General features: G+C 44.1%; 1 pseudogene; it reads left to right on the top strand.

Moving 5' to 3' along the window:
• The first annotated feature begins 400 nt into the window (after positions 1-400).
• On the top strand, positions 401-6,429 carry LOC115548585 (sodium- and chloride-dependent GABA transporter 3-like; annotated as a pseudogene).
• The last annotated feature ends 4,599 nt before the right edge of the window (positions 6,430-11,028 follow it).

Below are 11,028 nucleotides of genomic sequence, written 5' to 3'. Positions count from 1 at the left end.
TTACAACGTAAAAAAAACCACCATGAAGAATATAACATGTTCAATGAAAAAAAATGAAAAAAAATCTGATCACAGAACAGCCTGTGATCAGAAGAAAAACCCAATCCTTAATCATCAAACAGGAAAACAGGCTTAGAACATTAATTGTTGACCTCGTGTCCAGCTCAACCGGGGCGAAAAGATGTGATGAGGGCGTGATGGACCAATGTAAATCTAGCTTTTTCTTGAAAAGATGATGTCAAAAGTTGCTGTACCACACCTCAAATTCCTCTCATTAGGTGAAAGACAAAGGAAAAACTGCAAAGCAGTGGATGGCGTTCTTCTCCAGCAAATAACTAAAATGTAAAAAAAAATCACTTGGCAGCAGAAGGAGATCCACTGTACGATCTGGGAGCCAAACATGAACAGAGAACAGAAGAAAACAAAGAAGAGCCATGGGAAAGCCAGAGGAAAGTGGGCGAATAAGACGGAGTACCTCCTGGTCGTGGCGGGCAATGTGGTTGGTCTGGGGAACGTCTGGAGGTTCCCGTACCCCTATCCGTATCCCTGTACTGCTACAAGAACGGTGGAGGTGAGTTATGAGGTACCATCGCCTCGCCTGGATAGGAAGTGAGTATGTCAAAGAGGAAGGTCCCCAGGCAGGTACTTACTGACTGCTCTGAAACGCGGATCATTGGTCGGGAGACACTGGTATTTGAAACTGCGATTAGTCTTAGTTTAAGGATATTTCATTACTTGTACATACTACGGACGAGTTATTTCATAGGTTTGCATCTTTCCATATTTGTATATGCTTTTGTATTTATGTGGACATCGTTTCAAACATGTGTGTGTGCAGGGGCGTTCCTGGTACCTTACACCATGTTAGCGGTGCTCTGTGGATTACCCCTGTTCCTGATGGAGACTGCTATTGGTCAGTACACCCAGGAAGGAGCCGTCACCTGTTGGAGGAAGCTGTGTCCGCTGGCACAAGGTAAGACAAAAGTCTGGCTTCATTTGAACGATTATATGATTAGATCAGGTTTATGCGCCTAGGATAAAATAAAGTTACCAAATCAAACCAGTTTAGATACACATTTAATTCATCGCAACCGACCAAGAAATGCAAAAGGTATATTTACTGGATGAAAATGCAGAAGCGGACTATCAAAAAGTATCAATGAGTGTATCAATTCTAAGCCTTCTGCTAATAACCTGCAACGTAATAACCTGGTCTTAAACAGGAACATTCCATTTGCAACTGCCTGTCCAAGGGCACGTGCGCCAAATTCAATATTTTAGGCTAAGTCCGAACATTTATTTGTAGGTATTGGATACGGACAGCTCATCATCAAACTCTATGGCTTTTCCTACATTGTAATCCAAGCCTGGGCCCTACTGTACCTGATATTCTCCTTCAGCGCCCAGCTTCCCTGGGCCCACTGTGGAAACAGCTGGAATACAGGTAAGGCTGAGATGTGCAGTGATCTACATGTTAGCTTGAGAGTAGGGGCTGGACCCTCTGCAGTAAACATTGACAGCGCAGCTGGCCGAGCCAAGCAGTGAAATGTGTCTCAACTAACTCTCCAGACGGCTTGACAATGAAGGATGGTGTGTGATCTCAAGCCGACTGAAGGAAAACGTGAGCTGCTTGTTTAGAGCCTGTTTTACAAGGCTGTGAAATGCAGTAAAATACTCAAATAATTTAAAATCGAACAGTAGCACTGAGGCCCTGGATGGACGTTTCTCGTAATCTTGAATTATTACTTAACACCTTTTTCCCTTGTCAACAGACATCTGTGTAGATTTGCAGTATTCACAATCTAATGTGACTGTAGGAAACTTTACCAACACCACCTCTGCGGCTACAGAGTTCTGGGAGTGAGTGAATAGGTTTCCTAAACCTAACCCATTGACATCATTACATCACACACACCCACTCACATACTTCATGCATCAATCCAATAAAACATATTTAGCTTAAAGCTGCACTATGTCCCTACTAAAACCTGCCTGGTAATTTGTCTCTGTAAATCTCTAGGCCACTCTTGCGTGGGAAACCATAGAGACTAGCAGGAAACAGGGACCACAGTGGGCAAATCTGAGATCCGAAAAATGATATAGTTAAGAAAGAAAAGATGTAGCTACAACTCTAGCCACTAGAGGCTGCTCATGAGAAAGTGTGTATAGAGCATGGTTACATAGGTTTATCAAATGGATAACTTTGAAGATCAGCAAACATCAATTAGTTTGTAACCCCTGTTAGAGTTTGTATTGTTTTAAATGTAAGTATGTTTAAATGTCAAGACGCCGGGCTCTGTCTATCTCTGGAGGCATCGGGGAGCTGGGCAGTGTCAGATGGGACCTGGCCTTGTGTCTTCTGGCCTGCTGGACCTTCTGCTACTTCAGCATCTGGAAAGGGGTCAGGTCTTCAGGAAAGGTCTCGCTTGACTTTGTTATTTTAGGGCAAACAAAGAAACCATCCAACACAATTCAGACTTCAGCCGTCACTCATTAGAGATTTGTTCCACTCTCCTACTGTCTCAGGTGGTGTACTTCACTGCAGTGTTCCCCTACGTGATGCTGCTGGTTCTCCTCATCAGAGGGGTGACTCTACCTGGAGCTTGGGAAGGCATTAAGTACTACCTGTATCCAGACTTAAAGCAGGTGGCTGTCCTTGAGGTAGAGTACTGCCTACAGACAGTGTGCATTGCACAGTGACTACTATTGTCTTTTGGGACCCATTCAGTATGATCGTTATGGCAAAGTTTAAAATGAAATAAAGATAGTTTTGAGAAAGAGACCACACTCTTATGAGGGGATGGACAAGATTTAAAGTTCAAGTAACATAAACATTGAATTGATCCTTTTTGTATGTTGTATTGTAAAATGTAAAAATGTTGTATTTCATTTGTTGTTTATTGTTGTTGATGTTGTTGTGATAACACAGGTCTGGGTAGAGGCGGGATCTCAAATATTCTTCTCCTACAGCCTGGCTTTTGGAACATTGAACGTTTTGGGAAGCTATAATGAACACAACAATAACTGTTACAAGTAAGAGAAAGTCCAGTTTTTAATCTTTTTACACTATTTTCCATTTTTGTTTGACGATTCAATCATTCAATTATCAAAGTAGATATTTTGAATACAATAATTGAACATGTAATAGTTTGTATATTTGTCAAGATGGTTCTGAACCGTTTTTCCTGTGACCTTCAGGGACACCTTCCTGTTGTGTCTGCTCAACAGTGGAACCAGCTTTGTTGCTGGATTTGTTGTCTTCTCCGTACTTGGATTCATGGCAGAGAGACAAGGTGTTCCCGTTGACATGGTGGTAGACTCAGGTAGCACATTTTGTTTTGCATGACTTCAATTTAAATTCCAAATTCGAAAGCTATGAACAATAATGTTTAGTTTAATAATTTAAGATTTATTTTCTTCGGTTTTTAATCGTTGACAAAATAAGCTTAACTAAAAGTAAATTAAATAACGTACAGCTCATCTAAAAAATAAAGGTTACAATTAGATTTATGCATATGCATTGCTAGTGTTAGAGTATTGGACTGTAATTACCACAGACCGTACTTTGTCGAACATTCAAATTTTGTCAGAATGGAATTCTTGATCATCGTCAGCATTTTCCTTTTTCGATTTGAATTTGATCCTAAACAAAAGGGCTCTCTCACCTCTACCAACAAAGGTCCTGGCTTGGCATTCATCGCATACCCCCAAGCAACAGCCCTGATGCCATTGCCTCAATTCTGGACCATCTGCTTCTTCCTGATGCTTATTCTACTCAGCGTGGACACACATGTATGGTTTTGACGTTGCGGGAGTCTGTGACTTTTTGTTGATGCATGCAGACTAGTTTTGGTCATTTATGTGTGTTTCCAGTTTGTGACGGTGGAGTGTTTCATCACCTCGGTCAGCGACCTGTTTCCCAAACACTTCCGCCAACCTGGAAGGAGTGAAATCTTTGTTCTTCTCATCTGTATTGCAAGCTATCTGATACAACTGCCTTTGGCCTCTGAGGTAAGATAAAACTATTTAAATAATGACCCAAAATATTGAAAATTGCCCTTTGAACGTTTCATAATGTGATAGCATTTTTTTTTGTGCATTTTCTAGGGTGGTATCTACATATTTCAGCTCATAGATTTTTATGCCTGTAGTTGAACATGTGTAGACATTATGGCAGTGTGTCAATGTTTGGTGTTGGGCTGGATATTTGGTAAGAAAAACATGAGAGTGTATAATACTTTCAAATCATCATCAAATTGAATAGGAAAAAGCATTTTGTTGAAGATAATTTTTGAATCTACTGGATAAAGGGGCTGAAAGATTCTACAACATCATTGAAGAGATGACAGGAACACGGCCATGTTTTTACTTTAAACTGTGTTGGAAGTATTTTATTCCAGTGTTGACAATGGTGAGTCGTCTCTTTTCTAGCTTTACGGTGGATGTGATTTGGGGATATGGTCTGGTGTGGCTCCAACAGCATGATGTTGTAAACCCTGAGGTGACCTTTACCGGGAAAAGATGTTGGTAGGTGGGGCCAGGGCCGTCGTAAAGGGGTGAAAGGTGATGACGATTCTAGGGGCCCACAGCCTAGGGGGGGCCCATGGCAATAAAAAAAAAAAAAAAAAAAAAAAAAAAGTAACTACCAGCCAATAGTACTGCCCCCCCCCCCCCCCCATCAACAATTGCTCCTTTCAACCCCCCCCCGTCCCGTCCCGTCCCGTCCCGTCAACAATTGCTCCTTCCACCCCCCCCCCCCTCGTCAACAATTGCTCCCCCCCCCGTCAACAATTCAGCGCAGGGGGGCCCATCAGTACCTCTTGTATAGGGGCCCAGGACTTGTTGCAACGGCCCTGGGTGGGGCTGGATATCTTAAATTATTTTCCAAAATTTGTGATTAACACTATACAATAAGTATAAACATTAATTCACAATAGTTGATGCGGTTATAATCATTATTATGTAGTACTAGCATAGGGCTTAGGGGCGTAGGGTTAGGTTGTTGTGGCGTAGTTGGGTTCTAGGTACTCTTGTTGCACTGGGTTAGGGTTAGGGTTAGGGTTAGGGTTAGGGTTACCTTCATAGGGGTTAGGGGCGTAGGGTTAGGTTGTTGTGGCGTAGTTGGGTTCTAGGTACTCTTGTTGCACTGGCACACTATCTCCAATCCTGTCGGATGAACTCAATATTGTATGAATTAATACCTAAGTTAACATTAACACCGTTAGTGAACCTGAACACCATTAGTAAATTATTACAAGACGAAAACTGTACTTGAAACTGTATCTGATGCTTTTGCTGCATTAACTAATATAATTAATGATTAATAATTGTACCCTTATTGAAAGTGTTTACAGTTTATGAAAACGGAGGAAGGATTGTGGGTCAGTGTTCATTGTCAGATGATGTAATCCTTGAGCGAATCTGTAAAAAAGCACTTATATAATTCTATAATTATTTGACGTGATTATTGTCAAGCATAATGTCCATGGACCTTTCTCACCCGTTATCCATGATTCAACAGGGTTCCTTCATTGTGTACATGCTGAATTACAAACAAATGGAGATTTCTGCTGCATATGTCTATCCTTATTGGGCCCACGTGCTGGGCTGGGTCATGTCTATGTCTTCTATCCTCATGGTGCCACTGTTTGCCGTTGTGCAGATCTGTCTTGGGACAGGGCCATTGAGACAGGTTAGTGTTGAAACATCAAAGTTCTATTAGTCATATAATATCCTATCATATTTAATCGATCATCTCTTAAACATTTGCTGATATATTTTTTAATGTGTATTATTCTACCACTTATATATTGCAAAAACCATGGTTTCTCAATCTCATTAGCACCCGTACATTACTTATGTGACCATGAAAAGGCAGGGTTGCCAGATCTGTGTTGCAAAACAAGCAATACAAGGACTCAAAAAGAGCTCACTGTAGAGGGTTATCCGTACTAAGATCAGACAGTCCAAGTAAAGGAATCATACAGATGCATTTTGGGAAATGGATGCAATATATAGTAGCTTTCTTATTAAACCACACATTCAGCAGTACATGGATCAGAGTCAGTATTGTAAGGTGTTCATAACTTTGCCTTTTCAGCGTTTATCCGTCCTTTGTCAACCTGTTGAAGATAAAACCGGGCAGAACACTAAGATGGGAGCAGTTGAGACGGATGAGGGGCTGAAGATGGTGGAAGAGTCCGAGCCTGAAATGTCTTAACGCTTAAAATACAACAGTCAACTGTTGTATTGAATCGATGGTTTTTGTTATTTTTTGATCACATTCATATCGCTGAGCAATCTTTGTAAATTGTTCAATTGAAGAGTGAGTCTTTTGTATAAGACGTTTGGCTATAGTTTGTAAAAGTAAAGTAGAGCCTTGATTCAAAAAGGACTGTGGAATGGTGCCATTAAATGTTTACAAAGAGATGGATTTGGTTATTTTCTTTCTTTCTATCCTGCAGCCAGAACAATGTGCAAACATAGTGGGTAAATGTCATCAGTCAACCTCAAACATTCACACCAACCTTTAAAAGCAATAGGACAATAGTAAGATTGTATCATGCATTTCTACAGACAGCTTTTTACTGATAGTATTAGTTAGAAGCTTAGCTTGTGTTGGCCCCTACTGGAGGGAGTTATCAAATTAATAAAGTGTTATAATATAAAAATAAATCAATTATCATTAGACCTACCATTGATTTGTATTGTATTAAAGGTTGGGTATGGGATTTGTGAAACGCCAGCAGATTTTGAAAATAAACAACTCAAATGGTCCTACCCCCTCTCCTTCAACGCTGACTCTGACCCCACCCATTCCAAGTACATGGACGCGCAATCATGCACGAGTGAACACAGATGCGCGAGAGCGAGCCATTAGCTAGCTAGCTACGTCCAGTAGCTACCGCAGGATAACAACAAACAGAAGCTTGCTCTGGGTCACGAGCTTTGAGTACGTGCACGAAGCGGTCGCGCGGGGGGAGGGGGAGTGCAGTGCGACCGTTTGATTGACGTACCGTATTTTCCGGACTATAAGTCGCGGTTTTTTTGTAGTTTGGCTTGCCCTGCGACTTATATTTCGAAGCGACTTATGTGCCAAAATTGTGCGTACATAATCTTCGGCCGCAAGATGGCACCGTCATTCATTAGGCCTACAACTGAACGCTGCAAGCCTACTGCACCACCGAATAAATTATATTCTCGTCGTCATCGTCCTCAATGTCCTCCGGTTCAACCAAAGCTACCCCAGCCTAAGCTGCAGCGTCCGGCAACCCTATCCGGATGGAGTGGCCAGTGTAGAGGAGATGGTAGGCGAAAACTGGAGCCCTCCGCTGGACTTGTGAAGGCATCTAAAGCGCAACTTCCACCTCCCGATCGTGCGCTCAGGTTTAGGACCGCGGCGCATACGCGTCCGGTGGAATCCCGGTGTCACTGAATTCGGTATACTCTCAGAACTACGAGTGGGACCGACACACCTATATTGCTATTGCAATTTTATTCAGTCTCTCCAGACTAAACGTTCTTGTTTAAATGTTTAAAAATAAATGCGACTTATACACCGATGCAACGTATATATATTTTTTTCCTCGTCATGGAGCATTTTTTGACTGAAGCGACTAATACCCGGGAGCGACGTATAGTCCGGAAAATACGGTACTTACTGTCCAATGCAACTCGGTGGCTCTGGAAATCATTGGCTGGAGTTTTTCGAGCCCTGCCCGTTCCACAGATGATTGACTTGTTTAATTTTCATGTCAGTACTTCTAACTCAGTGGCTGTAAGTGGGTTATATAAAGAGTTATTACCACTAGCTTGAGGCCATTAGTCGGTGCTGGACATTGCTGTTCAATGGTGACCGCACAACATTGGCATTCTACCCATGTGAAGACCACACCCGCTCACTCAATAAAAACACAAGTGGGCCCACAGAAATGGTATTTGAATGAGTCTAGGTTTAAAGGATATCCTTTGCAGTTTTAGGGAGTGGTCAGAAAAATCTGTTCTGCCACTTGTGGCGTTCTCGGCAATGGCAGTCGTCCAATAAGGCCGTATACAATTAGATCATACCCTTAACGAGATTCAATGATCCCAGGCAAAAAGGTACCATAATTGAAATGCACTTTATTTGATGTTGCGTTTTACAACAATATTGTTTACATTTAGGGCATTTAGCAGACGCTCTTATCCAAAGCGACTTACAATAAGTACATTTGTCATAAGAAGTGCATCAATATATCGCTGTCGGTACAGAAAGGATGTTCATAGAACCAAGTGCAAGTACAACAATCGCTAGGCTAACCAATTCCCCGTGTTACAGCAATGATAGCAGCTACTGTAATTGCTACACAGTTAAGTACTATGATACAATACAATACAACACAACACAATACAGTGTACAATGGTGGCTAGAAGGGGGTGGCAGGCTATGCAGTATCGAGGTGGACTCTGAACAGGTGAGTCTTGAGTCTTTTTCGGAAGATAGTGAGCGACTCTGCGGTCCTGAGAGCGGCAGGGAGCTCGTTCCACAACTGAGGTCCCAAACGGCCTTTGCTAACTCTTAGCGATGGCGGTACCAGACGTCCAGCTGAGGTAGTTGAGCGTTGGGATCGAGCTGGGGTGCGTGGCTTTAGCAATGCTTGGAGGTAGGCAGGGGCAGTTCCATCGAATGCCTTGTAGGCCAGTACCATCGTCTTAAATTTGATGCGAGCTACTACAGGGAGCCAGAGGAGGTCCCGGAAGAGGGGGGTCACATGGGAAAACTTCGGTAGGTTGAACACGAGGCGCGCTGCCGCATTCTGGATGCGCTGCAAAGGTTTAATCGCAGAGGCAGGAAGTCCAGCCAGGAGTGAGTTGCAGTAGTCGGGGCGGGAGATGACCAGTGATTGGACTAGAAGCTGAGCTGCTTCCCTTGTGAGGGAGGGCCGGATTCTGCGGATGTTGTAAAGTGCAAAACTGCAGGATCAGGCCACCGCAGTGATGTTTGCGGTGCAGCATAACTGATTGTCCAATACCACACCGAGTTTTCTGGCAGTTGGAGAAGGAGATACAGTGATGTTCTCAACGGTGACCAGTAAGTTCATGTATGGGCAATCTTTCCCTGGGATTAGGAGGAGCTCGGTTTTGTTGAGGTTAAGCCTCAGATGATGGGCAGTTGTCCAGGTGCTGACGTCCGCCAGACATTCCGATATGCGTGTTGCAATCAGGGCTTTAGAAGTAGCTGAGTGTCATCAGCATAGCAGTGATAGGAAAAGCCGTGTGATGCAATTACTGAGCCAAGAGATCTGGTATAGAGGGAGAACAGAAGGGGCCCCAGTACAGAGCCTTGAGGGACACCAGAGGTGAGAGGGGTAAATAGGGTAAAGACAGAGGAGGGGAGGGGAGGAGGGAGAATGGAGGCAGGGATAAAAGAGGAGCTAATGTCCTTCACTTTCTGGGTAAAGTAGGTAACAAAGTCATCAGCAGTGAGGCAGGAAGGAGGTGGGGGTGAGGGAGGGTTGAGGAGGGACGAGAACAGGGAAAACAGTTTCCTGGGGTTTGAGGCAGAGGAGTTGATTTTGTTCCGGTAGAAGGCAGATTTGGTTGTTGAAACACAAGAGGTGAAATCTGAAAAAAGGAAAAGATAGTGAGATAGATCATTAGGACAGTCTGATCTCTTCCATTTCCTCTCAGCTGCTCGCAACTTTTTTCTACAAGTCTGCAGAGGATGGGACAGCCAAGGAGGGGGGGGGTGAGGATCGCGCTGGTCTGGAGTGGAAGGGAGAGGGAATCCAAGGAGGAGGAGAGGGAGGATAGCAGAGTGTCTGAAGATTCATCTGTTGATAGTTGAGAGAATCGTTCGATAGAAGTTAGTGAAGACAGAACAGTAGAGGCAAACGTAGAGGGAGAGAGGGATTTGAGGTTACAGCGAGTGGTGACAATGTGGGGACTAGAGAGGAGGGGGTCAGAGGATTTCAAGGGGAGAGAAAAATTAACAAAGTGATGGTCAGACACGGGGAGCGGGGTAACGGAGAGAGCAGAGGTGCCGCAGGACCTGGTGAATATTAGGTCAAGCTGGTTCCCCGCCTGTGTGTGGGAGGAGAAGGGAATATTGTTAAGTCAAAGCCGGCTAAAAAGTTGGTTAGTTCAGGTGAGTGCAACTTATCTGGCAGGATGTTGAAGTCGCCGAGGATAACGAGTGGTGTGCCATCCTCAGGAAAGCAGCTGAGGAGGGCATCCATCTCGTCGTAGAAGTCACGGAGGGGACCTGGAGGACGGTAGATCACCACAATGGAGAGCTTGATAGGAATGGTGACCGTGACAGCGTGGAAAGTACATTTAGCCGCAGATCTGGCCAAGTGTTCTAGTGGAAGGACCTGGTAGGACCACATGGGCGAGATGAGGAGTCCGGTCCCCCCACCTCGCCCGGATGGTCTAGGGGTGTGCGAGAATGAGTAGACGGTGGAGAGGGCAGCAGGAGCAGCAGAGGAGCAGCAGAGACCTGGAGTGATCCAGGTCTCTGTCAGGGCCAGGAAGTGAAGGGTCATGAGGGACGCGTGGGCTGAAATCGAGTCCGCCTTCTTGACCGACATTTAGCAGTTTCAGAGTCCTCCCATCACCTCAAGGTCAGTGTAAGCACGGGTAGGTGGATGGCACAGATTAGACGGGTTACTACGCCGAGCAGAGGAGCCATGGTAACGCCGTCTACAGGTAGAAATCCTGACAATGTTATCAGTTTTTCCAGTGTCGGTCCCTATCGTCTGCGCTTTTATCGTCCACTGCTCTGAATCTCGTAGACATAAATTGTCTACGATTCGCGGAAACTTAGCTGGTATTCAATTGTATGCAAGATGCCAAGATTCTGGCTCTCCTAGTATATTTTCGACTCCCGCAATCCGTCTCCTACTGAAGGGCATGTATAAATCGGTGCCAAAAGTACCAGACAAACGCTCTCCTATCACTCTCTATATTCTGAATAGATTAGCGTGCTCTCACAGAGCCGGGAGATTCCATCCCTATTTCAACATATTACTTGAGACAGTGATTCTCACA

This window comes from Gadus morhua, chromosome 8, assembly GCF_902167405.1.
Source record: "Gadus morhua chromosome 8, gadMor3.0, whole genome shotgun sequence".
NCBI classification, from domain to species: Eukaryota; Metazoa; Chordata; class Actinopteri; order Gadiformes; family Gadidae; genus Gadus; species Gadus morhua.
The sequence above is the reverse complement of the archived record's forward strand: the minus strand, read 5'-3'. Positions and strand labels throughout refer to the sequence as shown.